Below are 23,921 nucleotides of genomic sequence, written 5' to 3'. Positions count from 1 at the left end.
GGCCAAAGACCCATCTAGTCCAGCATCTTGTTCTCAGAGTGGCCAACCAGATGCCCCTGGGAAGCTCAAAAACAGGACCTGAGCACAAGGGCACACGTTCCTCCTCCTGCGATTTCCAGTAACGTGTATTCAGAGGCATGCTGCCTCATGACAGTAGAGGTAGAATCATAGAATAGTAGAGTTGGAAGGGGCCTACAAGGCCATCAAGTCCAACCCCCTGCTCAATGCATGAATCCAATTCAAAGCATTCTCAACAGATGGCTGTCCAGCTGCCTCTTGAATGTCTCTAGTATCGGAGAGCCCACTACCTCTCTAGGTAATTGGTTCCTTTGTCGTATGGCTCTTACAGCTAGGAAGGTTTTCCTGGTGTTCAGTCAAAAGCTGGCTTCCTGCAACTTGAGCCCATTATTCCATGTCCTGCACTTAGGGACAATTGAGAAGAGATCCCGGCCCTCCTCTGTGTGGCAACCTTTCAAGTATTTGAAGAGTGCTATCATATCTCCCCTCAGTCTTCTCTTCTCCAGGCTAAACATGCCCAGTTCTTTCAGTCTCTCCTCATAGGGCTTTGTTTCCAGTCCCCTGATCATCCTTGTTGCCCTCCTCTGAACCTCTTCCAGTTTGTCCACATCCTTCTTGAAGTGTGGAGACCAGAACTGGACTCAGTATTCACGATGAGGCCTAACCAGTGCTGAATAGAGGGGAACTAATCGTGCACGCAAATTGGAAACTATACTTCTGTTAATGCAGCCTAAAATAGCATTTGCCTTTTTTGCAGCCACATCACACTGTTGGCTCATATTCAGGTTGTGCTCAGCGACAATTCCAAGATCCTTTTCACATGTCGTATTGCTCATATTCAGCTTGTGATCAACGACAATTCCAACATCCTTCTTGCATGTCATACTGCTGAGCCAAGTATCCCCCATGTTATAGCTGTGCATTTGGTTTCTCTCTCCTAGGTGTAGAACTTTGCATTTATCCCTGTTGAATTTCAGTCTGTTGTTTTCAACCCAATGCTCTAGTCTATCAAGGTCCCTTTGAATTTTGTTTCTATCTTCCACAGTATTAGCTGTGCCCCCAAATTTTGTATCATCTGCAAATTTGATAAGCATGTGCTGTACCTCCTCATCCCAGTAATTAATTAAAATGTTGAAGGCTGAGCCCTGTGGTATCTCACTCATTACTTCTGCCCAGTTTGAGAAGGAACCATTGATAAGCACTCTTTGAGTATGATTCTGGAGCCAACTGTGGATCCACCTGATAGTTGTTCCACCCAGCCCACATGTAGCTAGCTTGCTAATCATAGGGGCACTTTGTCAAAAGCTTTGCTGAAGTCGAGATATATTATGTCCACAGCATTCCCACAGTCTACAAGGGAGGTTACCCGATCAAAAAACGAGATAAGATTAGTTTGGCAGCATTTGTTCTTCATAAATCCATGTTGGCTCCTAGTAATCACTGCATTGTTTTCAAGGTGCTTACAGATTGACTGCTTTATAATCTGCTCCAGAATTTTTCCAGAGATTGATGTTAGGCTGACTGGTCTGTAGTTCCCCAGTTCTTCCTGTTTGCCCTTTTTGAAGATAGGGACAACATTAGCTCTCCTTCAGTCATCCGGCAGTTCACTAGTCCTCCATGATTTTGCAAAGATAATAGACAGCGGTTCTGAGAGTTCTTCAGCCAGTTCCTTCAATACTCTAGGATGCAGTTTATCGGCCCCTGGAGATTTGAACTCATTCAAAGTGATTAGGTATTTCTTGACCGTTTGTCTGTCAATCTCAAGCTCCAGTCCTGCACCTTCCACTTCATGTTATAGCCATCATGGCTAACCTGGTGGACTCTACCTGCTGAATCTAATTGGAGTCCTTGCTCAGGCCACTTCTGCTTTTAAGATCAGTCACAGGTGTTTTTAGGAGTTTAACATCATAAGAAACTTGAACGTTTTTGGCTTTTTGGAGTATTCTGTGTAACTCCATGCTCTCTCTTAATGGTGTTTGTCGGTGAACCTTAAACTGAGCCTTTGGACTGTGTTTCATAACCTAAAAATATTTGGGAATAGCTTGAAGAAACTTGGGATAAAATGTACCAGGAGGGACCAAGAGGTCGTCGATTCATCACGCTGAAATACAGATTTCCTGCTGAAGAGATTAAACTGCCAAAAGTGCTAAAGACCAATCATTGAAGAATTCTGAAAATTCCTAATTCTCAAAATAACAGCTGCACTTTACAAGAAACTGCCCTCAAAACTGTCACTGGTTCTTCTTCAGTGTTCAAACTTTCTAAAGACTTCAGTCTGTGCAACTGACCCCATACTTGCTGAAAATCCCCTGACCTTTAAGATAGGGGTGGGGAATCTGTGGCCTTCCAGGTGTTGCTGGACTACAACTCCCATAATCCTTGACCATTGGCCAAGCTGGCTGGGACTGATGGAAGTTGAAGTACAGCAGCATGTGGAAGGCAACAGATTCTCCATTCCCTGCTTTGGAAGAACTGATTTGTTCCTGATTACTTACTGTTGTCTTTTCCACATTTCCCTACTCTTTTGCTTATATCCTGCATCCTTTTAGACAAACGTCCTTGTCTTATTCCAGGTTAGAGCCATTTTGTTAGTAGGATTAACCCCATGTAAATGAGTTGAAGGCTGTGGCTTTAGGCTGTTATCCTCAATCTGTTTACCAAAGAGAAGTCCTATATCAGTCTCACAGATTACAGTAGATTAAAATGGGCCAAGGATTGAAGTATTATAACAATGCTGTTATGAGCAATAGAAAAAGAACATAGTATAGCAGTCTCTGAAAATAAGTTGTTTTGATAAAGGAGAGCAGATTATTATTGTGTTCAACAGAACAAATGCATATTCTTCTGTTGTGTGCTTTTATTTTCTGATGAGTCTTACTTCCCAGCAACAACAGTGAGAGAGGCTTTGTTTGTGATTTGGGGGTTTTCTGTGTACAGTACAGAGGCATAATTGCCTAGGAATTGGTGGCAGTGTTTATCATTTATGTTAATTGTAGGGATTTATACCCCACTCTTTAATAACATTCTCAGAGTTGCTTACATAATATGAAATCTAGAGAGTGATCTGGGAGCTAAAAGTGTCAATGTTGGAGGTTTCCAAGGGGTAGGGTAACTAATGGCACAACCAACTAATGGTGCTGTTGCATGTAGGCACATATGAGAGATGGTCAAGAAAACCCTCTTAAGGAAATGCAATATAAATGGGGAAACTGAAGACTGAGGTAGGGAGACAAAGGCAATAGAATGTGAACTGATTTACTTGAACTGAATGCAGTTCAGTGGTGCTAAGCTTAGAGCTACAAAAGCTGCTCTTTTGGGGTAATGTGTGTGGAAGAACCCCAAACTGGTTCTGCTGCATTCACTGTTGAGTAATTCTAGCGGAAGCTACCCACCTCTAGTCCTTCATAGAGGACTATGTAGAGTTCCCTATATGGAGATAAATCTATATAGGAAAAAGAACATATATCCTAACATTTGAAATATGTTGCAAGAGTTCTTTTCCACACTGCTGCACTAGTTGGACACCACTACTTAAATCAATTGCACAGGTGGTATCCTTTGTATGTAAAAAAGAATGTAACAGGCAAATGCATGCTCTCTTCCTTGCACAGAGATTGATTTCTGCATAAGAAATTGTAGCATATGAAATGTCTGGAGGGAGTGAGAGAATCCCAAATATTGTTTATTTATATAGTAGCTTTTGTGCACTTTACAAACAAATAAGATGGGTTCTTTTCTCCAAGGACCCATAATCTAAACCAGCCTTCCCTAACCTGGTGCCTTCCAGATGTTTTGGACTACAACTCCCATCAGCACCAACCAAGTTTGTAAACTTTGGCAGTAGGGAGACAAGAGATGGGAAGAAGCAAGGTCAGCAAGGATGAATATAAGCAAATGCAATTGTGGGCACTTGCAGTCTTGCTTTGCTTGAGGGTGAGGACTGAGAGTTAAGCCAAAAGCTTCACAGAAACTCTCCAGCACAGCTGTAGCAAATCCATTTGCTGGCATTGTCCTTATTCAGGATATGGCAATGTTTTTAAATGGTTTGTAGATGTTCCATCTTCAGCCACCAGCAATCTCATCTGCAATCAGTTTAAAATAACAGGATACTTCTCAATAGCTACACAAGCAGCAGAGTCAGTACCTCACAAAGATTTTAACCTTCACCAGATGCAAACGTGTGTGTGTGTGTGTGTGTTTCAAAGGAAAAAATCTTAAATGTAGCTATATCTGCTGTTAGCCAGGTAAATCTAAGTGGCCCACTACACTAAGGACAGATTGAGTAGCATTTTAAACCACAGATTGCCTTTTGTTAACAAGTGTCTCTTAAAAATGTTAGTAAAATTTCTCTTGTTTTTTTAAAGCAGCAGTTCTTGATTAAAAAAACAAAAGAATTTTAGGCTTCCTTGGTTTTCTGTGGTAGACCCCCCCTTCCACTGGCAACTGCTCCTAAGATTTTTCTGGAAAGCAGTTCACTGTTCATTCTGCTGATCTGCTTGGTTTGAAATGTTGCCAGCTTCTTTGCTGCTTGCCTCTGTGAAGCATGCATGCACATGCTGTTTCACAAAAACACAAGATGCATCTATAGAAATATTTCCTTGCCAGTTTTGTTTCTCTTCCCCTGATGCCAATATAGCAGCAGTTGTGCTGTGAGGGTGTTTACGAAGCTATTGGTGCTGACCATTTTAGCTTTTGTACGTGAATCACGCTGGAGGTGTGGATCTGTGGGACATATTCTATTTCCTTCTTTGCAAAGGGTCAGCCAACTGGATCTGGCTCATTGCTTAGGAATGTGCTGCGTTTTCTTCATCCCTAAAAGAAAGGTAGTGATCAACATACCCTTCTCCAACTTTATCCCTTTTTCCTAGAAACATGATAATCCCATGTAAAAGGGTTAAACAACATAGCTGACATTGTCAATGCTGTTGTCCCTGGATGCTGCATTCACAGTAGTTTACGAGCTAGACAGCAAGTGTGGTGGTGATGGTTTCCTTGCTCCATGTATATTAAGTTTTTATTTCAATGGCAGTTCTTGATATTTGCAGTAGTTCAGGGCGTTGTTACTGTGTGGACCCTACAAAGCACACCTTTCCAGGTACACCACTGTGAGAAGCAGTTGCATAGAGGGATTCGGAGTTACCGGCCATGACTGGCCTGCTTCCCCCCCCCCCGAACATTTTCCCTGTTAGATGCTGGTTTTGATTTGATCAGTGATGCTGGAAGTTCAGTCATGTTGGCTAACAGTGGCTTTGGTTCGTTCTTAAAATGTGGGGGTGAAGTCACTAGGTATATAGCATAAGACTACGCATAGGAATGTACCAACACCATAAAAGTACATCTTGTTTCTTTGCACTGGAAGCAAGCCTTGGGTGGCTTGTCAAGGACCACACATCATGCAAGGGGAGGGGGCTGCTTTTGATAGCCTCACACTCAGATGTGTAACTGCATGTGTGTGTGGTGATGGTGGGACCCTGTGTGTCTTAGATATGCAACACAAGTGTCTTTTTACCACAACAGCTACATAAAAGATTGGTATGAGGTACATCTGTGCTTGCATATAGGAACACATAAGAAACTTTCCATGCATCCAGGTGTATAGTGAGCAAGGATTAGACCATCTTTTCTCAACCTGATCCCTTCTCTATGTTGCTGGACTCCCATCAGCCCCAGCCAGCATAGTCATTGGTCAGGGATGATGGGAGTTGTAGTTCAACATCTGGAGGGCATCAGGCTGGGGAAGACTAGATCGGACACTTTACATGTGATGGGGAAACCGGTCTTTTCAATTATCATCTAATGGTTTAGACCAAGGGCCAAGGAACATTTTTCAGCTTGAGGGCCACATTCCCATGTAGCATTGGAGCTTTTTTATGTCTAATTGCTGCAAAGCAGATCCATGCAGATGCGCAGCACACAGGGAGGGGAGGTTACCTCTTCCCTTCTCTCTTCTTCCCAGCTGCAGTCTCCATGAAGATCTCCACTCCCTGCAGCAATTGGGCTTGAGAATAGCCTTCTCTTGGACCCAATGAGTTGTTGTTTTTCCTTCAATCCCAATTAACATGGATGGGGGGATTGAGAGTGTGGTCACAGCACACAGGGTGGGTTGGCACTGAAAATGTAGGAGTGGTAGATATATTTATTATTTTAAAAAGGAACATAATTGCTGCTTGGATAAGGAGCAAGGAGAAAATTGGTGGGGAGGCTCCAGTGGCTGCATCCTGCCCATGAGCTGAGAATTCCCCACCCCTGCCTTACATCTTGCCCTCCTTAGGTTTCTGTGTGCTTGGCTTCAACCTTGTAAGATCCTATTGCCTGCCTTCTTCATCTTTTGCTGGAAAGAGTAGCTGGCAGCTGGGTGCAAAATTGCTTATATATTAGTTGACTTAATAGTTTTTATCACAGCGGCTGAGAGCTGGGCTACATGATTCACTCACCATGGGGGTTGGCATTCCTGTGCAGTTTTCCTGGCCTACCACCAATCACCCTAAATCCTGGGCATTGCATAGTGACTTTCCCATCCCAGCTCCATATTTTTGTACCTCGCAGCTAAGCTCTGGTGTGTGATAAGCAGAGCTCATGTGATATTAAACAATGATATTGTGGATTGGGATAGGGATACTAATCCCTTTGGACACACTCACCATATAGCCCAGGTCTAATTAATGTTCATTTTCTCTCTCTCTCTCTCTCTCTCTCTGTCTCATGTTTTTCAAGGGACTTGGAGAAATAAACTTTGTTTTAGAGTGTATCTATTTGTGCTACTTAGAACCAAGTTAAAAAGAGAAATGGGAAGCAGAAATTGTAGAATTATATCCTAGGTTCTTCAAATAATGATACTTGAATATCATTAGATCTATTTATTATTATTATTTTAATCCTATGTAAAACATGACACCTTACTCCTTAAACGGCTTACAATAAAGTACATTCTTAGAATATAATCTAGATTCCTTTCCCAATCTTGCACTTAATTAAAACTAAGACTACTCGGTTATATGCTACTTTTCATTCTAATTGCATGTCTGCAGGAATGCTTTATAAAGAAAAAGTTCTAATATTGGCATTTGTTAGGGATCTGAGTAATAGCACATATGCCATAATAGGCTTGTTCCTATTACAGATCTTACCGTGATTGGGTCAATTTCATTATTGTTACATCAGGCAACTCAACTCCTTCAACCTTGTCTTTCTTAAATAGAACATTTTTGTTACAAGAATGAACACTTCATAGTGGAGTGATGGGCTTGTTTATTGGTTAAGGTGAACAGGCAGCAACTGTGTGTTGGAAAAGGGTCATAGCTCAGTGGTACAATATCTGCTCTGGATGCAGAAAGTCCCAGGTTCAATCCCCAGCATCTCTAGTTAGGGCTGGGAGAGACCCCTGTCTGAAATTCTGGAGAGCCGCTGCCCACCAGTGCAAACAATACTGAGCATGATAGTCCAGTGCTCTGATTTGGTATAAGGTAGCTTCCTATGTTCTAATGTAAATGTTATGGCTCAATCTTCCACCTATCTGTCTTCAGATAGGATTCATCAGCCCAGATGTATGAGATGCATAAACTACTCTGTCCTAAGGATGCAAGTTGGAACTGCAACAAGTAACACTCAGTTCCTGGAGGAACTCTTGATATTAGTCTGTCAATTTAAACTGAGACAAAAATGAACCTAATGAATAATGCAAATGACTGGTTGCATCTTCTACAGCAATAAATAACTGGTTATATCTTCTACATGTTAACGAAAGTCCTTTGCCTCTATAACCCAAACTTGTTGAGTTGGAGGATTTGGGCTAAAGCATGGTTTGTCCCCATGTATATGCGTGTGTCCATGGGATGGGGGCCAAAAAACCCTCAAATCTATTGTTAACTGTTAATCTACTGTTAACAAAATCTACTGTGGGAAGCAAATTTGACAGAGTACCTGGATTTGGTCGCTAACATTATAACCTGCATCAAGAGGATATCTTGAGCTCCAAGGCTCCAAGAAGCCACTGGAGTCCAAACTCCGTCCCAGTGCAGCACTCTCAACCTATCTAAAGCATAGTTGTTTTGTGGTAGTCAACCTCTTTCTGTCCTCCACAGGCGGTCATACTCCTGTGGAGTTCCCGGTGTTTATTGGTTTCCCTGCTGGAGCTCCCATGTTTCCTTACAGTTCTGTGCATGTGGGCGCATGCGTGCATATACACTTTTTTTAAAAAGCCACTGCTGATGTGGTCACACCATGATGTGCACTATCACAAGAAATGTGATAAAGAACTGGAAGCTGAAGCCAAGAAAGATTGGCCCAATAGCAACAGATGAAAAGGGGCTTGGAAGAGCCCATGTAACTTGTGGGCTGCCAGTTGTGGAAGACTTGGGTTCTATATTCAAATCCACAATTTGCTGGCATTCTAGAGATTATTATAACCACTTACCAGTAATAATTCCAATAGAGATGAAGGAACATGTGGATTTTGGAACCGATTCACCAGATATGTTCTGCCCGTTCATTTCCTCACATAAGCAAAATGGGCAGTTTGATGGCGGTGGTCATGTGTAAGCTAGCTAAATACTGTTGTTTGGCTGTCTGGCTGAACCTGGCTGCAGTTTCATGGCTTAAACTAACATGACCCAGGAAAGAGTTTGTGTTCTGAAGAAGTGAGACCAGCTGCTACCGGGCAAATCCACGTTTGGCATGGAGTATTTTCACCAAGATTAAGGAGATTAACATGCTAATGCTCATAGATAGTGGGCAGAGCTTTATTAAGTAATAAAAGGGGAGGGCATAATCCATTTGCAATGTACATGCTGCTGCATTGCCAGCAGGCCACATTGAAGCTGGATTTCCAGTCTGGGTTGCAATACAGTGGCAGCAATTTCTCTCACTGTTGTTTGTAGGACTCTCTCTAGCATGAGATACTAGCCAACCTACTTAGAAATGAAAAGCCTGCCTTCAGAGTGGCACATCACCACAGCTCTTGGCAGCTCTCCGAATGAAAGGCAAGCCTCCAGTTGAACTGTGTTACACTTTTAATCAATGGGAAGCTGAGCACTGACTATGGGAAACAAGGCAGCTAATAGCAATTAATCATGGAGAAGAAAAGCCAACTTGTGAGTGTTGAAGGAATTGGATAATCTGCATCACTTGACTGCAGTGAAATGAATGAGAAACCCATGGAAAGGTGGTATAATCTGGTGAAATAGTGGTGGTCTTGAGCCTTGAGTTCTAATCCCATCTTGACCATGAATTTGCTGGATGGTCTCTGCCAACTCACCATTGATCAGTCTTGCCCCCCCCCCCATGCATGCTTACTCAGAAGTAAGGCCCTCAAGTTTACTAAGGCTTCCAAGCATGTGTGTGTAGATTTAAGCATTTTGGTTTGAAATTAATTAGGACCAGGTTGTTCTGTAGAAATGGAGATTTTAAATTATGTGTGTTGAGATCCTACACAAGATAAAGACAGTGAAGTGTTTCTTGCATTTGAAATAGGGAATTAATTTTAACAATGTATTGGTTACTCCCCAGAGAGAACAGTGAAACCTCCCTTTCTTCTAGAAGAATGTGGTAGATCAATTAAATTCTCTACTGATCTGGGCCTCCAGGTCTCTCAGCTGTATGGCAGCCAACTCAGCTTTGCTATTGCAACAAACATCTTAAGGTTTAACAGGGAAGAAGAACTAAAAAATCTTTTTGTAAATGTTTTTAATGTTGTTTTGGTTTAATGTATTTTAAGGTCTTTTTATGATGTTTTAAAGTGTTTTTAGCATTTTGGTTTGCCGCCCTGGGCTCGTGCTGGGAGGAAGGGCGGGATATAAATCAAATAATTAACAAATAAAAAATCAATTAGTTTTTCCAGTCCTGTTCTAAAATAGCAGGGAAACTTAACTCACTCTCTGGTTCTCCTAGATTAAGAGAGAACAGAGACAGGAGATGTGGTGGTTGGCTCTCCTCTAACAACTACCAAGGCACATAGTATGCCTTACTAGGGAAAAGGAAACAGGTTTGGAGTGTTCTGCTGAGATTGTCCAAATGTTCTGTGTCTGGTCAGGTGCTGAATGGCTTAGACCCCAATCCCAAGCACATTTATTCAGGAGTAAAGCCAACAGTGTTCAATGAAGCTTCTCTTAGGTAATTTAAGAACTTCAGCCTTGGGTTGCCTAGTACTTATATGGCATAAAAACTTGTACTAGGTTTCTAATCATTCTCTTTCTAAAGTTCCTAGCCCTCAGGGAAGTGTGGTGACAAATTTTCAAGCAAGCAACAAGGAGGCCAAAATATGCTGTTCAGCACTCATGATTCTGCATCCATCTTTTCAAGGAATGGCTCAAATTTCTCACATACAAGAGTATTGGTTCCAGAAGGAAAATATTGTTGAATAAGAGTAAGTTGATTAGTTTGGCAACTGACAGACTCAAAAATGATGCCCACATTTCTTAATTGCATGTAATTATTATATTATGCATGTCAGCGCCAGGGTTCCATTTCAAGATAACAAAGACAGTTTTTGCTGCAGAGCAAGATGTATATTCCTGTTATGGTATCTCATGCCCAGCTAATAGATTAGTATGAACTACCCTCTTCATGGCTGATCCAGGACTAGCTGGTTAAGGAACCAGTTTGGGAATTGTTATCCATAAATCCTTGCTGTACTGTACATCCATAATCATTTACTCTCCTGAGTCAAAACTGTTGCAGGTGGACCTATAAATCATCTTATTGTGTGCCTGTCTCCTTTGTACCACGCAGGACATCTTCACCTTTGAAGTTGCAAAGAAAATCAGGAAGGTGCAAATGAATTTGTCTCTGCCATAAAATAACTCTGCAGATATCAAGTGTTTGTTCATTGCCTTATGAGGATGCTTTGAGTGTGTGTGAGAATTTGTTTGGAAGACTTTAATTTATTCTTTCTTCAGCTGTTAAAATAATCTGCAGAAGCATTCAAGGGTATTGTAAATGAATTGGTTACTTAAATGAGGAGGAAACTAGGCCATTCTTGAAAGAAGTGGACCATGTCAATAACTTTTAAGCTAACTGATACTAAGATGACTGTTATTAGGGTAAAGATTTGGAGGGGACAGTTTTTCATTCCGTGACAAGCAGTGGTATGTGTTAATATCTGAGCCCACAGTAGGTATAGAATGTAATGGGAGATATTTACTAATGTTTCAATGGCAATGAAGTGTGATTCTCTGAAACCACACCGTGAGAAGAACATATGGACTGACTGTGCACTTCCTGTGGAGTTTACATTATTGGAAGCAAAGCTTCTGTGTGTTTTAGAAGACTGAAAATGTGGTTTAGTTTCATGCTGTACATTTACTAAATTCTGAACTGTCTAGCAATGTATTTGTGAACACTGTGTGCAAATACCGACCATAATGGTGTATTCTAGGAGTAGCCCATGTGGTATTCTCCAGATATTGACATCATCTTCCATCAGCCTCGGCCAGCATGGTCAATGCCAGGGATTATGCAAGTTAGAGTTCAACAACAGCTAGAGGGCACCATATTGCCTGGTCCAGGTCTGTTCCTTTGGTTAATTATCCCTTTTAGCCTTGCCATTGCAATAGTAGAAGCCAGTCTGATTCCTTGAATTTCCTGCTGGTTTTGGAGCTTGGAGTCCTGCACTCAAATACAAGTCTGTTTGTTTGCTTAGGACATTTATGAATTACCCATGCTGCAAGGGAGCCCAGGGTGATTCACACCAAATACAAGACAAAATATATCAACCATCAATAAAAATGTATATGTTTTTTTAAAAAATGTAAAAAACAAAATCAGTTGTGCCAAGAGTGACTTGCTGTTGCGGTTTTAGTCTTGGCACAACATACTTAGCTAGATGTAAGTCCCATTGAGGTTAATGAAACTAACTCCCAAGCAACTGTGTATGGGATTCTAGTCTCAGTAAGTGTAGAAAGTCTAACGTGGAGGCCAACCCTCTTCCAGTTGTCAACACACAGACTACAGAGGATTGCAGTGGTGTCTGCGGCAAAAGAACGTGCTACTTTGAGCAGGGCTTGGCACACTGTCCCCTCTGCCTCTTGTTCCATTTTCAAAGTGGCCTTCACGTGGGGGTGGGTGGGTTGCTGACTTAGGGGAGTTCCAGCAAGTGTGTCTGTCTCCCTTGCTGAACTTCTGACACACATAGGCTGCCGGTAATAGATTTCCTACATGCCCAGTTGTTGGAACCAGCTTCAGTGAGTAACCTGGAGCAAACAGAAACCCCTTGAGCAAGCCTAAGCAACTTGAGGTGCTCTGGCATGAGGTAGCAGGGTACACAAGAGAAAAAGGTCAACAGGCTGATGGCTGAAGACATTGGTAGCGGGTGGGGAAAGGAAGATTTGTTGGGCAAGACTCAAAGAGGAGGATGGGATAAAGGGAAGCGTACCTGTCAGCTCTACACTGCATCAGCAGTGTCAGGGGGGCTGGAAATTCCTGGGTCTTTGGCAGGGAAGGAAAGTCCTTAGCCAGCAGTCGGGTTGTAAATCTGCCAGGCCTATCCGAAGCATACTTGCCGAGTCAGAAGTCCAGAAGCGAGGTCAGTGGAGGTCCGGGATCAATTGCCAAGGAGGTCAGTCAAAGAGATGCTGCAGGGAAACTAGGTCTACACAAAGCCACGCCTGACGTTGCAGTCAGCAACAAGCTGCAGCCAAGGTGTGCCTTATAAAGAGCAGGATGGACAGCAGGTGTGAGCCCTCAGCGTTTGGGCCTTAAGGAGACAGGCCTGCCTCTCTTCTGCCTGACCTTCTGCTGTCTACGTTCTGCAGGTGAGGGGGGAGTATCCTGTTCACTGTCTGTGTCTGGCTGCAGGGCCTCTGCTGTCCCTGGGGTGCTCTGCAGCTGAGGGGCAGAAGGAGCTGGATTCTCAGGAGGTTCCTCCATGTCTCCTGCTGCTCCTGGGTCTGCTGCTGTTACTCCCGAGTCGTCCTCATCTGAGGAGTCCTCTGACGGGGCCATGACAGTACCGTACAGTGGCGTAGCTAGAGCTTTTGCAGCCCGGGGCGATCCCTCAGTTTGCCGCCCCTCTCAATACACTACAAAAACACTACAAAAAGTCAAAACGACGTATAGAGAAATAAATTAAAACACTATGTTTATTTTTGAAGTAAAACTTTAATTCCATGGCCACCGTTCTCCAGCAGATGGTGCCAGCCCAGAACCATCACTGGGTTGGCCAATGTTTATCCAACTTCTTCGAAAAAGTGTCCTGAGAACCTTTACTTTATCTGCTGGCTCGTGGCCAGAGTTCGTGCCGCCTTCGTCCCAATTGTTCTGCTTATGCATTAGCACACAACACACACACACACAGGAAATTCACAAATGCTGCTGGTAACCCCCTCCCCAGATCCTCTGAAGGGGCAGGAAAGGACAAGAGTGCAAATGGTAGGTGAAGGGACATCTTTCCTAGGAGAGAAGCCTTCAGGGCCTGCTGGAGAGAGAGAAAGAGGCAGCCTGCAGGACCCATCGCTCTGTAAGGATGGCAAAAGCTTAGCAGGTGCCAAAGAGCAGTTCAGCTCCTATTTTGCCTCGGTCTCCTCTCCCCCCAAAAGGGGAACTGCGTGCTGCCCCACAGGAGTAGCGTGACTGGTGAGAGGTGTCAGAGTGGCAGCTGGCTACTGATGAGGACTTGATTGGGAAATACCAAACACCAGGCTATCTTAAATGAGTTCAGGTCTTCAGGGTCAAATCACTGGCATCCTGGGGTACTTAAGGGGCTTACTATTTATTTATTTATTTATTTAATTAATTATATTTATATCCCACCCTTCCAGTAGGAGCCCAGGGTGGCAATGCACTCTCAGGATCTCTTTCTACCGTCTTTGAGAAATGCTGGAGCGGCCCAGATATTGTCCCAACTTTAAAAAAAAGGGGGAAGGAAAATCTGGAAAATGACAGACAGATCAGTCTGACTTCAAAAACAGATGATAAAGGAGTTAGTTTGTAAGCACCTTGGTGACAATACAAAGGTTGGGAGGAGCCAGCATGGATTTATCAAGAATAAATTCTGCCAGACTAATCTTCTCTCTCTCTCTTTAATGAGGAAACTAGCTTAATGGTTTGTGGGAAATGCCGTAGATGTAATTTATTTTGATTTCAGCAGAGCATTTGACAAAAATGTCCCGTGATATTTCAGGTAGCAAACTGGTTACATGCAGCCCAGCGGATGATACCATCTTGTGGATTTGCAGGTGGCTGGAAAACTGTACTCAACATACTTATCTGTGATTCTTCCTCACAGCAGAGGGAAGGTCCAGGTGGGTACTAGGAAGGGGTGCCCTCAGCCTAGCATCTTTCCATGGGATGTGGCATCAGTAAATTAAGAATATCTGAAGAGTCCTGCAGCTAGATCAGGCCAAAGGAGCCCATCTAGTCCCCCATCCTGGGACCTGAGCAGCAGCAAGCGCTCTCCCTCCTTGGGACCCCCAGCAACTGGCATTCAGGGCATATGGCCTCCCACAGTGGAGGAGGAACACACCCACTAGAGTTAGGAGCCAAGGATCTGTGCATCCTTTCAGCACAAGACCAACCTAGGAAAAAGCCCCACAGGGTGTGTGTGAGTCTTGGGGGGGATTTCACATCCATTTATGTTGGCCTTGCTGTCTCTTGAGGGCCTGGTTCACATGAACATAGGAATCTGCCTTGGACTGAGTCAGATCCTCAATCCATCTAGATCAGTAACGCCTGCACTGAGTGGCAGCAGCTCTCCAGGGCTTCAGATGGAATCTTTCCCAGCCCTACCTGGAGATGCTGCTGGAGATTGAACCTGGAATCTGTTGCATGCAAAGCAGACGCTCAGCCACTGAGCTACCCCCATCCCCAAATATGGGGCCAGAAGACACAACTGGCCTGTTTTGTTCCTTCTCAACCAGGCAACTTGAGGCCCTTTGCCCAGTAAGTCACAGAATCATAGAACAGTCAAGTTGGAAAGGGCCTGTAAGGCCACTGAGTCCAACCTCCTGCTCAATGAAGGAATCCAACATAAAAGCATACCTGACAGGTGCCTGTACTGCTGCCTCTTAAATGCCTCCAGTATTGGAGAGCCCACCACCTCCCTAGGTCATTGGCCCCACTGGTGTGCCGCTCTGACAGTTAGGAGGTTTTCCTGATCTTCAGCCGAAATCTGGCTTCCTGTGAATTGAGCCCATTATTCCATGGTCCTGCACTCTGGGATGATTGAGAAAAGATCCTGGCCCTCCTCTGTGTGGCAACCTTTCAAGTACTTGAAGAGTGCTATAATCTCTCTCCTCAGTCTTCTCTTCTCAAGGATAAACATGCCCAGTTCTTTCAGTCTCTCCGCATTGTCCAGCACCTGGACTCAGTGGTGGGCTGGATAAGGGCCAATAAACTGAGCCTGAATCCTAGCAAAATGGAGGTGCTGTGGGTTAGTGGATTCCAAGTTCAGATAATTGGTCAATTGCCTGCTTGGGATGGGGTCATACTCCCTCTGACAGAGCAGGTCTGTAGTCTGAGGGTGCTCCTGAATCCATCTTTGTTGCTAGAGGCCCAGGTGACCTCAATGGCTAAGAGTGCCTTTTACCAGCTTCGGCTGGTAAGACAGCTGCGGCCATTTCCAGACCAGATAGCTTGACCACAGTTGTCCATGCAACCTGGTAACCTCCAGGCTGGATTATCATAATGCTCTTTATGTGGGGCTCCCATTGAAGTTGGTCCAGAAGCTGCAGCTGGTGCAAAATGTGGCGGTGAGACTGCTCACTGGGGCAGAGTATTGTCAACATGTCACCCTGCTGCTGAAAGAGTGCTATCATATCTCCCCTCAGTCTTCTCTTCTCCAGGCTAAACATGCCCAGTTCTTTCAGTCTCTCCTCATAGGGCTTGGTTTCCAGTCCCCTGATCATCTTTGTTGCCCTCCTCTGAACCCATTCCAGTTTGTCCGCATCCTTCTTGAAGTGCGGAGACCAGAACTGGACATAGTATTCAAGATGAGGCCTAACCAGTGATGAATAGAGAGGAACTAGTACTTCATGTGATTTGGAAACTATACTTCTGTTAATGCAGCCTAAAATAGCATTTGCCTTTTTTGCAGCCAAATCACACTGTTGTCTCATATTCAGCTTGTGATCAACGACAATTCCAAGATCCTTCTCACATGTCGTACTGCTGAGCCAAGTATCCCCCATCTTATAACTGTGCATTTGGTTTCTTTTTCCTAAGTGTAGAACTTTGCACTTATCCCTGTTGAATTTCATTCTGTTGTTTTCAGTCCAATGCTCCAACCTATCAAGGTCCTTTGAATTTTGTTTCTGTCTTCCAAGGTATTAGCTATCCCTCCCGATTTATATCATCTGCAAATTTGATAAGCATGCTCTGTACCTCCTCATCCAAGTCATTAATAAAAATGTTGAAGAGCACTGGACCCAGGACTGAGCCCTGCGGTACCCCGCTTGTTACCTCCCCCCAGTTTGAGAAGGAACCATTGATAAGCACTCTTCTGTAGCCAACTCCAGATCCACCTGATATTTGTTCCATCCAGCCCACATTTAGCTAGCTTGCTAGTCAGAATACCATGGGGCACTTTGTCAAAAGCTTTGCTGAAGTCCAGATATGTTATGTTCACAGCATTCCCACAGTCTACAAGGGAGGTTACCCCTTCAAAAACTGAGATAAGATTCGTCTGGCAGGATTTGTTCTTGACAAATCCATGTTGACTTCTAGTAATCCTGGGCCACCATCTCTTTTGCCGCCTCTGCCAAGACAATTTCTGTCTCCCTGTGACACTGAACATCTCTGCACTGTCATCCTGGCACATTCCCAGACTGCAACATCTCTCTCTCTCCTCCTCCTCCTCTTCCTCTCCATATTTCCACTCAGGAGCATGTGATCAACCTCTCTCTCTCACCCCCCACCTGCCATGCTTCCATCCAAGTGCCTCTGCATCTCACCTGCCTGCCTCCCCTCTTCTGGTCTGAGCCAGCTCCTGTCTGCCGGCTGCCACCATCTGCGGTGCCATCACCTCACTGGGCCTGCTGCTGGTTCCTTCCGAAGTGCCTGGTTTGCCTCCTGCCTCCCCTCTTGCTCAGCCAGGCCTCTTTAGGCTGTCTCTCACAGTGACAGGCAGTTTCCCCAGGAGCTGACCTGGTGGAGAAGAGATGCCCTTCAGGGCTCTGCCACTGGGATGATCTGTGTGGTGGCATCAGTCAGCAGGGACCTGCTGGCCTAACAGGTATCTCCCAGCAAAGCTGGACATTGAAAGATGGAAAGGCAAGCCTGGGAAATGGTGCCAGACTAGCCAGTCTCCACTTCCAAGCTGGGCATTGTGCCTTGACCTGACTGTTCCCTCCCAGAGGTCAAAAGTTCTGAATGAGTCCAAGCAATTTTATCCTCAAAATGCCTAGCAAAGTTGTCACAGGAGGCCTCCAAGGAGACAACCGCCTCCTCCATCTGGGCAGATCCTACAAGCCCCTTCACCAACTGGAAAAGCTCTGCTGGATGCAGTGGTGGCAGAGGAGTATAGCCTTCTTCACTGCCGCTGCCACTTGATCTGTTTGATCAGATCCATCCTGGGATTTTTGCCACCTGTACTCTGGCTGTCATCCATCTTGCTTCATTGCAAGAACCCTGGCTGGATTCTGCAGGGTGAGGACTCTAAGCCTCAAAGCTGTGTTACCATTGCCACTTGAGTTCTCCAAGTGACTCTCTTCAGTAGGAAGAGATCCCTGTCTGCCTCGCGCCCTGCCCTCCTTCTGAACCAGCCCCACCTCATGCTCCTGCTGCAAAGTTGCCTGCTTTCCATCCCCATTTCTCTCACACACCGCCAACCGCTCCCTCCACTCCCCAGCTGTATCATAAAGAAGGAGAGGCTGATGCTGCACAAGTTTCTTAGGAAATGAGGGGCAAGAACTCCCACAGGGATTTCTCATTTCAAGAAAGCTGCTGCTTGTCAATCCATACTAAGCAGTTCAGAGTTTCTGTCATGGGGAAAAAACTCCACTTTTAATTTAGAACAGTAAAAGGGGGTTAAACTCCCTTTGCTTTTGCAGAGCTTTCAAAGAAAACGAGCTGCATGATAAAAGAGCTTCCGGCCACACTCTTTTAATGCACACATTTCTTGCTGGCAACTGCATACCCAGCTGGGGCTGCATTTCCCTTTGTGGGGAGGTGTGTGAGGATTGATGAGCAACTTGAAAAGCTCCTCTGTGCTTTTTTTTTTTTTTTGAAGCCAGAGATGTTTCAAACAGCCATTTCCTTCACCACAAGCTGGTAAATGCAAGCAAAGCAGACCAAACTGATTTAATTAAAATCTCCCCTTCACTGTGGTAACTGAATCCAGAGTGGCCTTAAAATTCTATAGGCAGGATGTGCAACGGTTTGCTTTTTCTTGCGATTCTCCCTCCCCCCCCACCACGCTGATGTCTCTCCCTGTCAAGTGTGTGTGGTGGAGGAAAGGGGGGAAATTGGTTCTCTGCTAACATACTCTTTACCTTAGTCCCTGTTCTGAATGATAGTAGACCTGTGTCTGGGTGATATCCCAACTGCAGGGTGGAGCCCTGCTGCGTGAGTGACTACTTCACCATATCCCATAAAAATCCCTGCACATAGCAAGCAAGCATGTTGGGGAGAATGCTAGTCTAGAAACCTTCACCCTGACATCTTGTTTCTTATGAACAAGGGCGTTTGTTTTGCATGGAGAGTCATTCAGTCATGTGTCTCTTCCTGCAGTCTGAAATGGTACAGCCCAGGCATTAGATTTATCACCTCAGTGAGTATCAGGCCTGCAGTTACCTAGTTGTAATGGCAAGACCCAACTGCTCTTTGTGAAAGAAATGAGCCGTTGCCTACAAATGGAGTCTCTTGAGGCTGTGAACAGGTGCTCGTTTGGCTGGCATTTGCAGTGTGACTGCGGATTGGAGGTGTAGGTCATGTTTGCACACTTAACTTTAATAAATCCTTTAAAGTACTTTAAGCCCTATGTCCTCACTTCAAGAGGAGTTCAAGGTCAAAGAAGAAATACAAACTTTAAAGATAAGTGCATAGCCCTGTTCCTCAGCTGTACCCTGGAACCTCCTTTCTGCCTTCCCAGGGCACCCCTGTGCACCACCATACAGAAGATGGGTTGTTTTCTTGTAGAAAGCAGAGCTGAGAACAGTGGGGTTCCCTGATATAACTTGACTAGAGCCAGATACTCTGAGCAGATTTTTTTCAATGTATAAATAGGTGCAAAAGTCAAGCTAGCTCTGTTAAATAACTCCTACAAAGATACCTAATGCAAGTTTGCTTTCTGTGTGAACGCAACCTTAGTCTTCAGTAGGATAGTACTGCTTCATTCATTCCTTTAATCTGGTGCCATTATTTCCCCCCACAGTTGCTGCTACACCACCAATGGTTTATTTATTTACTTTTTATTAAATTTATATGCCGCCCCTCTTCCCAAAGGGAGCCCAGGGCACTGGTTCCTATGAGTCCCCCCTTTTGTTTTTCTGTTAAGCATGTAGCTCTCCTACTTCAGGTTAATGGACTAGAGCAGGTTTGGGGAACCTTTGGCCCACCAGATGTTCCTGAATTACAATTCCCATCATCCCTGGCCATTAGCCATGCATGCTGGGGCTGATGGGAGTTGTATCTCAGCAACTTGTGGAGTACCAAAGGTTCTGCACACCTGGGGTAGGAAATGTGGCCACCAGAAAGCTCAGAGAAGATAACAGGCCATGGGAAGAAGAAGCTTGGCAGTCCAGTGGGGAAGCCTTTGGAAGCTTGGTGTGGACCATAGGCTATCAATCAAAGGACCAAGTAGGATCGCCTTCTGCAACCTGGTGCCCAACAGTTGTTTTGGACAACTCCCATCAGCCCCAACTAGCATGGCAGTGGACAGCAATAGTGGGAGGTGTAGTCCAAAATGTCTGGAGGGCACCAGGTTGCAGGATATAACCAGAGTTGTGTGTGTTTGTGCTAATGGGTTTTAAGCTTCCTACCTTTGAGGAGTCCTTTCTGCATCAGCCCATCAGCCAGCATCCCCACTAGTCTGCCATTAAAGGTCAGTACATAAGATAAAATTGTAGCAGGACCTCAGTGCATTAGAAAGAATGGCAACTAGGGTGCATGTTACAGAGGGCATTAGCCACATGTGAAGACTCACTTTTGTCCTGCTCAAACTGAGAGTGGGACTTAAAGAGTACATTAATGCTATCCTGCAGCAATGTGTTGCAGGGTGAGATCAGTATAGCAGCTGTGGAACAATCATCCTTCAGGGAAGCTTGTCTGCCCGTTACTGATGTTCTCATGGAGGAAACCCTCATAACTTAATGAGGGACCCTCAGGATCCTGAGTGGAGTGGAGGAATAAAGATTTCAGTTGCTTCATAAAACCAAGGAGACAAGATATAGAAGCTTATAGAAGAGTAGGGACTTGTGCCGAGTGCTAATTTGAAGCCCTATTCGTGCCTGGGTTGCCCAACTCTGAGCCTTCACTACATGCTGCTCTGTCATTTCTAGGTTGCCTTTTTTTGTTGTTACTTAGGATTGCACTTCTTTACATAAGACAGTAAGCCCTTCTGAAGATAGAGAATGCCACGGTGTACATGCTGCCCTGGATATGACCTCCTAGCTGTAGCAGGCAGCATGGCAGCAGTTTCATCTGACACTCACCCAACTTCTCAACCACGTTGCTATTGCTTATTGAGAGATAGAAGGGGAGGTGGCAGTGAGGCTGTCATGGTGCAAACACATTGGTGAGAACTCGGCCAGTGCATTGGCACAATACCACCTCACTGCTGCCTCACCCTTCCACCTTTACCTCCCAGTAAGCAACAGCAACATGGGCAATGGAAGGTCAGGTGAGCAACACTGCCACCTTCTTGCTGTTAGCATGAGCAAAACCTAGATAGCTAGCCATCTCTCTTTAAATGCTTGCTTCTGGGAGACCAGAAGGGATGGAAGGCATTTTTTAAAGAGTTTGTACATGACCTATTGAGGACCTTAGGGCCATTTTAAATGTTATGTGGAGGCCGCTGCAAAGCACTTCCATGTAGCAGTACTCCATGTAGTGGTCCTAATGCGTAAAAGCCCCAAAGCACACAGGCAGCATCTCCATACCAGTGCTGTACATTCCTTAGCAGCCACATTTGGGCCAATACATTAATTTCTTTTTTAATGTATATTTTATTATCAATAAACCTATTTTTTTTCCTTAGAAGGGACAGAAACTGAAAGCACATAACCGCAGAAATAGCTCTGAAGTACCTTCAGTAGTCACCACGGTGTTTAAATTGGCACTTGGTTTATGGCTTTGGAATGAACTGAGTTTCCTAAACTTTAACCATTTGTTCAGTATGTAGATCTAGTCTAGTCTAGAATTTTTTTCCTTCTATTCCAGGGGGTGGAAGTGTTAAATCAGTGGGTAGAGAAATGTTAGAGACTTTCTGTTGCTCCCCTTCAAAAAAAGAAAATATATTTTGCTGACATCAAACTTTACATTTAAAATGTCTTTAATATGGAAAAATAAAGTTTTTGTGGCCTAAGGCTCACTTTAAGTAAAAGGATCCCCCTCCAATAAAAATCCTCATTATGTACCTCATTACAGCAACCAAACATAAACATATGTAGAAGTTCCTTCTGCCTCTTGGGTGTCTGGGTAGAGAGCTGTTTAACTCAGTTTTAAAATTTGTTTTAAATTTCTGTGTTTAGCTCCATGTTTACAACCTATGAGGAAAGATACCTGCACAGATAGTTTCCTATGGGGAGACTGGAAAATCTTGCCAAGTTTGAACTAGTGCTATGTTTTTTAAAACACAGCATATTTAAGGTCCACATTTGGCTTTTGGCTTTTTTTTTTGAACTTCTGCGGAAATCTTTACCCTTCTGTTCTTTGCAGCTGGGTTTTAACACGCAGCAGATAAACATCAAATACGTTGTGAATACAAACCACTTCCCCTTGTCGAAGCATATATAAGAGAGTACCTATATCTGTCAGGGATGCATTGTTAGACTTCACACACATCAGCTCAGTCTATGATTATATCCCTCTCCCCAGCCTGGCTGAGAGTTAGTAATGTTGTGATATACTGTGCGATTGGAAGGTAATATGCACCACATGGCAAATGGTTAATACACAGCTCCTAGACCTCTTTGGCATTTTGGTTGTTTTTCAGATTGGGACAGAGATGCAATTTATTTTAGCTTTGGTTTCAAGATTTGCCCCTGCGAGTATACAGTAGGGCCCCACTTTACAGCGATTCGCTAATACAGCAGTCTCAATTAGATGCAATTAGACTAAAGCCCCACTTATACAGCGCTTGTTCCACTTTTACGGCGGTTCTCGGGCATTGCATGCCATTCTATTCAATGAGTTCCGCTTTACAGCGGGGGTCCGGAACATATCCCGCTGTATGAGTGGGGCCCTACTGTAACATCCAGGCTGCAAATCTCAATGCACTTACTTGAGAGTAAAGTCAATGAGGCTTACTTCTCAGAGTCTCTTCCAAAGATAGATGTCTGGGTAAATAGCAGAGATCTGCATTTTCAGAAAAGCAAAGACAGGAAAATAAGTGCAGAGTTAAGTCAGCCAAATCTCTACCATGCTTTTCTCTGTCACATGGTGTATTGCTGTGTCTTACGACCTTGTGAGCAGGTTTTTATTTCTAGGTTGCTGTACTAAAAGTGAGCTGCTGGGTTTATTTCATGGTAACTGCACTTCTCTTTCTAAGCAGTAGCTGCAGGTAATTCTCACATGACCCAAGAACCGGAGTGGGGAACCAGATGTTGCTGGACTACAGCTCCCATCATCCTTGACCATTGGCCATGCTAGCTGGGGCTGATGATTTCTGGAATCCAACAACATCTGGAGGACTACATGTTCCCCATCTCTACCTTAGCAGGATGCGACTGTAGCCTTCCCTTAGTGCAAATGACAATAACCACAAATAAATGATACAAATATGTTCAGATTTTAGGGTTGTTCCCAAAGGATACTTCAAGGGACCATCCAGGGGACCATCCAGCCTTAAGGAGAGCAATAGCCAGTGTCCTGCTGGAGATAATAAAAGAGAAAACATTCCTGAGAAGGTCCTGCTTGGAATCCCATGTGTCTTCTCTTTCTCCACATTAAGAGGCTCTGCTGCCATAACAGAACAGCTGGTTTTGAGATATCTTTTGTTTCTCTGATAGTTCTCATTGGGTTCAAGAGTACTGAAATGTTCACTGCTTTTTTCTCATTGTTTCCTAAAGTACAATTCCTTGTGCTCTGTATACAAGACACTCAAATGTTCCCTACTCTGCAAATGGTACAACAGGATATTGGTGGGTTTGCATCTTTGTCATGGGGAAAGGATTAAAGCTTAGTGAGATCTCTTAATATAGGGCTAAGGGAACACAGGAAGCCGCTATACATTGAGTTAGACCATTGGTCCATCTAACTCAGTATTATCCACACTAACTGGCAGTAGCTCTCCAACGTTTCAGGCAGGAAATCTCTCCCAACTTACCCGGAGATGCCGGGGATTGAACCTGGGACCTTCTGCATGCAAAACACATGCTGAGCCACAACTCTAAGGAATCTGTGGCCCACCAGATGCTGGACTCCCAACTCCCATCAATTTAACCCAGCATGGCCAATGTTGAGGAATGATGGAAGTTGGGAGGGCTACAGTTTCCTTATCCCTGGCTTTCTACCAATGTTTTTTAAAATGACCAGTGAAGAGTAGTGGTATACAAATGACTGCATTAATATTAGGCTTTAGAGGCCTCCCATATACATGAAGTATGATGTCTGTTATAGAATGTGTTCCTTGCCCATGATCCTGAAAGGAAGAATGTAGAACATTCTCTAAGACTGCTGGCATCCTTAGCATGAGCAAGTTTGATGACACACTTCTTTGCCATAACAGGAAATTCTGGCAGTATGTCTATGCAATCAGTCACTACTTCTGTGCAAACTTTATTCTCAAACACTGTGTGCTAAACACACATTTTTGG

General features: G+C 44.2%; 1 protein-coding gene across 10 annotated transcripts in view; it reads left to right on the top strand.

Annotated features, from left to right (window-relative positions):
* Positions 1 to 23,921, top strand: part of SEPTIN9 (septin 9) — a 323,191-nt gene that overhangs the window by 270,129 nt on the left and 29,141 nt on the right. For 2 of the 10 annotated variants that reach the window (XM_061616358.1, XM_061616357.1), the window contains exon 2: positions 10,213 to 10,378. The exons of the other annotated variants lie outside the window; for them this stretch is intronic. The gene's annotated coding sequence lies outside the window, so the exon portion shown is untranslated. The remainder of the gene's footprint in view (positions 1 to 10,212; positions 10,379 to 23,921) is intronic. 10 annotated transcript variants of the gene reach the window in all.

The sequence above is a fragment of the Rhineura floridana genome, chromosome 3 (assembly GCF_030035675.1).
Source record: "Rhineura floridana isolate rRhiFlo1 chromosome 3, rRhiFlo1.hap2, whole genome shotgun sequence".
Classification (NCBI taxonomy): Eukaryota; Metazoa; Chordata; class Lepidosauria; order Squamata; family Rhineuridae; genus Rhineura; species Rhineura floridana.
The sequence above is the reverse complement of the archived record's forward strand: the minus strand, read 5'-3'. Positions and strand labels throughout refer to the sequence as shown.